We start from the raw sequence: 7,340 nt of genomic DNA, 5'->3' as shown, positions 1-7,340 counted from the left end.
GGTGGCCAAATCCGGTCATTCATTTTTTCCTGTGTACCTCTTAGTTTTGCCCAGAATCCATTTCTCTTCTTAATTTGCTTCATTTTCACAGTGAGGTGCTTTTTGGTGAACAAAATTATTTCACTTTTTCCCAACTCGTTTATGCTCCTTGGGAAAATTCTTTTCCTTATTTTCAATAAATTTTACACACTATTGAAAAATAATAAAAAAAAAAAAAAAGAAAAGAAAAGGTGACACATTTTTTGCCTGTGAGATAAAAACAGCTTTCTAAGAAACTAGGTTAACATCCTAAAAAATGAAGACTGTCTGTCTTCATTGTGTTTGGGTGTTCTTTCATTTTTTCCCCACAAATCCACATTTATTTACTTTTCATCAGTTTAAATCCTTGAGGCATACAGCATCGCGTGGATTCTGTGTCCAATGGCCTTAGCAGGAAGTTGCTTTGGAGTTTGGCACGAACCATGCCACTGTTTCCATGGGCCTGAGTTATCTTTTCCCAGATTACCCTGGTTTTGTTCGGTTTGCCGCCAGAAGTCACTGTGTTGCTCTTTGCTTTGTATACATAAGCACATCTCTTGCCCAAATAGAATTCAGTTTCATCTGGGGCATTAACACCTTCAATTTTAAGAAGAGCTGTGTGCTCTCTTTGGTTCTGGAGACCTTGCTGATAGTCAGCAAAATGGCCTCAGACCACAGCCTTCCAGACATATTTGCCTACTAGAAGTCTTATTCCCAGCAGGCCCCAAGATGGCAGAAAGGTTTTTGGTATTCTAATACAAGTGACATTCTGATGTACATTCAAAAATACTCTTTAACAAAGTGAGTAGCAAATGTTTTTGAGCCCTTGGCTGGGTGCATTTCCCCAAATGCACACCATTCAGAGGGCTGTGGTTATCTGTGCCAACGCACCTGGGAAACCGCACCTGCAACGGGCCAGGGATCCTCAAACTTTTTAAACAGGGGGCCAGCTCACTGTCCCTCAGACTGTTGGAGGGCCCGACTGCAGCCCCGGGACGAGTTGGCTGCTAAGCAGGACAGGCAGCAGTGGCAAAAATAGCCACGGGCCGGATAAATGTCCTAGGCGGGCCGCGCGTGCGTGTGGCCCACGAGCAGTAGTTTGAGGACGCCTGAACTGTTCTGTATGAAATGAAAATATAGTATAGTAAAAATTATGTGTGGCATTTAGAAGGTTTATCTTAGGTAACCTAATAACTCTAAAAATAGATAGACCAGAAAATGCATGTGACAATGAATGCCCAAAGAGGATCTCCGAGCTCCAGCTGCTCCTAAGGGCTGATATTTCACACAGCATTACAACCGCTTCGCATTTCTCATCATTTGCCACATGCCCTATAAATCAATAGAGGAGATTTTCTGTAACAGGGGTTAAGGAACTTCGTCTTACTGATTGAATTACTCTATGAGAATCTATCCCCGTAAGCTATTATAAACCAAGTTAATAACATTGACTAAATGACAACCAAATATGAGGCAACTTTCTGATTCATGTTATTATAACCCACTTTTCTTTTGGGAAAAATCCTTTTTTAGCTCTTCTTTTTATATTCTCTGAGAAGATAATACATTTTGTCAAATTAAAATGAATGAAAGATGTAGCTGTGACATTCCTTTCTTAGTTTTTTTTTTAAATTGCCATATTGATAAAGTTCTAATTCCCCTTAATTAAGTAACCATTAAAAAGATTCAAGTTGACTATTCAAAAAGTTCTAACACATGTGAAACCAACTCGTTGATCTGGAGATCAGTGCTAATGGTCATGCCATTACTGTCATTTGTATTCATTTGCCATTTAAGATTAAAGAAATGTCCACTAAAAATTATTTCTGAGTAACAACTTTATAGGCTACTATATAAGTGACAATTGGAATTGCAAAGAGACTGTCAATTTTTTCTTCTCTTTGATAGCACTTAGCATATGGTGCTTAAAGATTTTTATGGATTTTGGTTTTAACATCAAAAGTAACACTAAAGCTATAAAAATATTTATTGACCCACTATTAAATGGGCCTGTCTGTAATGGAACTAGCTATCTTACCTACAATAACTATCTAAAATCTGTTGACAAGTAATCTGTGAACTAGTATGGCCTACTCCTGCAGCCATTCAAGGCAACTTTATTCTTTGTGAATACAAAAAAACAGGATATATAGAAGAGTGCAGAATTCCTAGCAAGATTGAACTCTTAGAGCCTGTTAACAAGTAGAGGCTAGAGAAAGGGAACACACCCAGGGTTTCATTAAAGTCCAGAAATTGTTTGTTAGCAAGAAACAGACAGGCAAGCTATTTAATTTGGCTTACACAGGTGTATGAAAAAGACGTATTTTCAAATTTAGTTTTGTTGATTGTTGGGAGGTTAAGAGATTTGAAGTGGATTTGCACAGATGTCAGCTGAGATGGCCAATTGGGTTGTAATCATAGACTGAAGCAGGACTTCTGCTGGGAGTGAGTGGTGAGGATTCCTTTTCTAATGTTCTGACGTATATTTCATATATGAAATCTAAAGAACTGTATGAGGGCTGAGCTTCAATTTGAAGGTGATGCTACTATTTCTGGTGGTATATCTTTGAACGTTCTTTCTCCAAGCTTTATGTGTTTTCATTCACTGAACGAAACTGGCTTGTTGTTATTTTTCATACATCTTTTTCCATATCTTTCCAATAGATGAGAAGAAATCCTGTCTATTCGTAAAAAGTAAGTAAATAAAAGCCCCAAGCCTTTTCTTCAATAATATCTTCATGGACTATTCCAGGAAGAAATGAATTTCTATTTTATCTTGAGAAATCTCCCAGTTAACATGTATCTGCTTCCTTTTCTCTGGTAGTTTGTTTGCCTTTCTTACTTGTAGTCATAAGTCTCAGGGACACATACCTGGCTCTCAGTTCCAGAAGTGTTCTGTTTGCCCTAGGATAAAAAAACACAAATCAATACATCATAGAGATTGAATGCAGTCTCAATTGCCTGAGGCAGCTGCCTTTCTTGCTCACTTACTGAATTTGAGAAAACTATGTAACCTCTTTATTCTTCAGTTTCCTCAACTTTAAAGCTGTGAATACTACTGATAATAGCAAGCTCTTAGTTTTTGTGCGAATTAAACGCATTGTCTATATTAGTAAGTATTCAACAAATGTTGCTAATTATTATTTTTTAATGGTTAAAATGCACTTTTAAATTTTATTTTTTTTGTTTTGTTGCAGTCAAAACACTGAATATGAATATGAAACCCACCTTTTTTAGTGTTTAAATGAATGGTAGATTATTTTTTACTATAGATAAAATGTACTACGGGAGATCTCTAAGGCTTATATATTTTGCTTGACTGAAACTTTATGCCCTTGATTAGTACTTTCTATTTACTCCTTTACACAGATCATTCCACCTTTTAAGTGTATGATTTTGACTATTTTAGATACCTCAAATAAGTGGAATCATGCAGTCTGTCTTTCTGTGACAGGCTTATTTCACTTAACGTAGTCTCTTCCAGGTTCATCCATGTTGTCACAAATGACAGATTTCCCCACTTTTAAAAGCTGAGTCATATTCCATTTCATGTATGTATCGCATTTTCTTTATCCCTATCCCCTACTTACCTATGAACTATCTGTCAAAGGACATTTGTTTTGCTTCCACATACTGGCTATACTAAATAAAGCTGCAGTGAACATGGGAGTGCTCATACCTCTGTGAGATCCTGGTTTTAACTCCTCTGGGTAAATATTCAGAAGGGGGATTTCTGGATCCTAAGATACTGCTATTGCTTATTTTTTGAGGAAACTACACACGGTTTTCCATAATGACTGCACCAATTGGAATTTTGCCCACAATGCGCAAAGATCCCAATTGTTCTACATCTTCACTAACACTCTTTGCTATTACTTTCTCTAAAATTACCATCCAGACATGAATAAGGTGATACCTCATTGTGGCTTTAAGTTGTAATTTTCTTCTAAGCGGCATTGAGTGCTTTTCTTTTTTTTTTTTCTCATATACCTGTTGGCCATTTGTATGACTTCTTTGGAGAGATATCTATTTAAGTTCTTAGCCCATTTCTTATTTTGGTTATTAGTTTTTGTTCACTATTGAACTGTAGGAGTTCTTTATGTGTTTTTTTAATCAACTCCTTATCAGATGTCAGTTTACAAATATATCTTCCTGTTTTGTGGGTTACTTTTTTATTCTATTGATCATTTCCTTTTGTGCACAGGTTTTTAGTTTGATGTGGTCTATTTATCTTTGCAATCGTTTGTGATTTTGGTGTCATATGGTGAAATATTTGCTGAAAACATTGTCATAAAGGTTTGCCCTTGTTTTCTTTTCTTCTGTTTTTTTTTTGAAACAGAATCTTACTAAGTCACCCTCGGTACAGTGCCATGGCATCACAGCTCACAGCGACCTCAAACTCTTAGGCATAATCAATTCTCTTGTTTCAACTTTCCAAGTAGCTGGGACTACAGACGCCTGCCACAATGCCTGGCTATTTTGTTGTTGTTGTTGTTGTTGTTGTTGATGTAGTTGTCCTTGTTGTTTGGCAGGCCCCAGCAAGGTTCAAACCCACCAGCCCCGGTGTATGTGGCCAGCGCCCTAGCCACTGAGCTATGGGCACTTAGCCTCTTGTTATCTTTTAGGAGTTTTACACTTGTGAATTTTATATTTAAGTCTTTAATCCATGGTGGATTGATTTGTGTGCTAATATTATTTAGGGGAACCCATTTCTCCTACTTACCTATGAACTAAGGATGGCCACATGACCCATTTATGCTCAATGAGACAAGTTGGAAACATCAGCGTGGAAGGTTTGCCTTTGAGAATTACATGAAGGAATAGACCTTTATTTTTATAGAGGGTGTGTCCAGCCATCACATTTGAGGCTATTTTTTACTTTTTAGCCTGAGAATAAAGGCAGCCCTGTGGAAGATGATGGACAAAGATGAGAATGATAGGCTCTTTTGTGACATAAATAAGCTGTTTGATACACCTGTTCTGGATTTCTCCCTGCAAAGGGTAATGTGTATTCTTATAATTTAAGTCCATTTCAGCTAGAATTTCTGTCTAAATATCAGCCATGGTACTTATCATATGCTGCCTTGTATTTTATTTTTTGAATAGACTTCTACCCCTCCATCCTCACTGGCACTGCACTAGAGTGGAAAAGAACAATGGAGTGTTCAACACAGAAGTGGAATAGGTTTGTGTTAATATCCTGTCTCTACCACTTTTGTGCTATGAAATCTTGAAAAATTTACTTAATCTTTCTGTTTCTCAGTTTCTTCATTTCTAAATTGGGGGAAATAATATTTACCAAATAAATATTTTCCAATAATTTTAGAGATAGGCAAAATAAAGGTAAATGCTTGACCCTCAATTGGTGATCAACAAATATAACTTCTATTTTGCCTTGCCCTTATAATCTGTGTCCTTCTCTGCCTGACTCCTAGTAGATACTCACCAAATATTCCCTGTAGCTACAACTGCTATTTCTAATTTTTGCATAGAGTAGGGTTGCAGCAACTGTGCTGTGAATTTAAAGCCCCTTTCTGCATGAGATCAACTGGGCCCACTTGATATCAACTGGGCCAATGCAGACAAGAGAGAAGATGCAGATCCAGATATCTTAGAATCCTGCTTTCTCCTTTCCAAGTCTCTAAATCCTCTTAATAATTAAAGCCAAGTTCCAATCAGCACTCCTTAGTGAAAATTTTCCTGGCTACTTAATGCACACTCCTCTCCCCTGCTTCAAAATTCTGAGGAGGCTGCACGCCCAGTTACACCTTGCAGCTGTGTCTCATTTAATTAGATATCACTTAACCTGTGTACAGATTTTACACAAAATTAGAAAAAAATTGAAGAGGTATTTTCATTTAGCTTTCCATTTTCTGACTATACTTAGTAAAAATGGTAGTTAATTAGTTATTTAGCAAGATTAACTGTCACGTATATGGAACAACTTTACTGTCTACAATTCATTTCTTTATCTATTATACTGTATTATTTCCTGAACTTCCCTGTGTGGATAGTGGGTTGGCAGGATTACCACAAATAATGAGAAACTGGACTCAGAGTACTACATCTAACTAGAATCCCAGCTGTTCACCAGGCAGCTTGGCCTGCAGGGTGATGTGATGGACAGGCTCAGCTTTCACCTTACCACATTCCCATGAACTCTTCATTTTCACTCAGAGAAAAAGAATGCAAATTAATAAGAATGATGCTGAATCAATTCTAATTATTTTCAGTCAGTATTTCATAAACATCAGTACTACATTATTAATAATAAATTTCTTATGATTCACCTTACGACTGGCTCAACATACCAACATCTCACTATACCTGCTTTCAAAACCACTAGTGTACCATCTATGAGCAGGAGACACGTATTTCTGTCAGCTTAAGTGGGAAGAGCAGCTAATTTTTAGCAGCTGGAAGACCACACATTACTTTCATAACTTTGCCACTTCAGAATTCCTCCTCTTTGAATGATTATTTGAAAGCCAATTATCTAGTAACAAGAATACACTAAATGCCCACGTTAGATTAAAGGGAGATAAAATAATAATCAAATTTAACTAGTTCTTGATTTAAAGAAAAACCCTATTGACGTAACAAGCATAACACTTCATTTGCTGAGGTTCAGCAGAGGTCCTGTTCATCTGCATTACTTAGGGGCTTAGAGTAGTGGAACACCCATCTCTACACAATCTTCCTCAACGGCTGCAGAGGCAGAGGAACTGGTGCCCTGCACACTGGTTCTTCATGTCTCTGCGTGCACGTGACAGCTGCTGTTCTGCTCACATTGTATAGGCCAAAGCAATTCATGGATCCTTATATAACTTTATAGGTTCAGGGAAGTTCAGGCATTAAGGCTGAGAAGAAACTCTAGTGTTTGTGAACAGCCTTAGAGAATGTCAGAAAGACATGCCCAGTTTCAATACCATTCATGTTATACATCGTACAGTGGAGAAGAAGGCCAACATCTAAGGTTACAATAAGAACCAATAATGTTGGTTATAATAATGATAAATACTTGACATATACACACATCCCTTTCTTTAGCTATTTTTTCATGTACACACATGCACATACACATACATACTATCTTTCCTTGCTCCTCAGCCCCTTATAAATTATAACCACCTCTGCCTTGCTCATTTTACATCCTTTCTATTTCACGAAGTATTTGTAACTATGGCAACTTTCTTTAAGTTCCTATGGCTATATATAGCTACTTTTTACTAAGAGGCTTTGCATAAGATGTTGTTTCACTCATAATGCTTTTTTTATACACATTTACCTAGCTGATCATTCTCATCCTTTACAGACGTTGT

General features: G+C 37.1%; 1 pseudogene; it reads right to left on the bottom strand.

Annotated features, from left to right (window-relative positions):
- Positions 1-377: 377 nt before the first annotated feature.
- On the bottom strand, positions 378-708 carry LOC100959682 (annotated as a pseudogene).
- Positions 709-7,340: the final 6,632 nt, after the last annotated feature.

Source organism: Otolemur garnettii, unplaced genomic scaffold, assembly GCF_000181295.1.
Source record: "Otolemur garnettii isolate 467f Iridium unplaced genomic scaffold, OtoGar3 scaffold00001, whole genome shotgun sequence".
NCBI lineage: Eukaryota > Metazoa > Chordata > Mammalia > Primates > Galagidae > Otolemur > Otolemur garnettii.
This window is presented reverse-complemented; position numbering and strand designations above follow the sequence as displayed.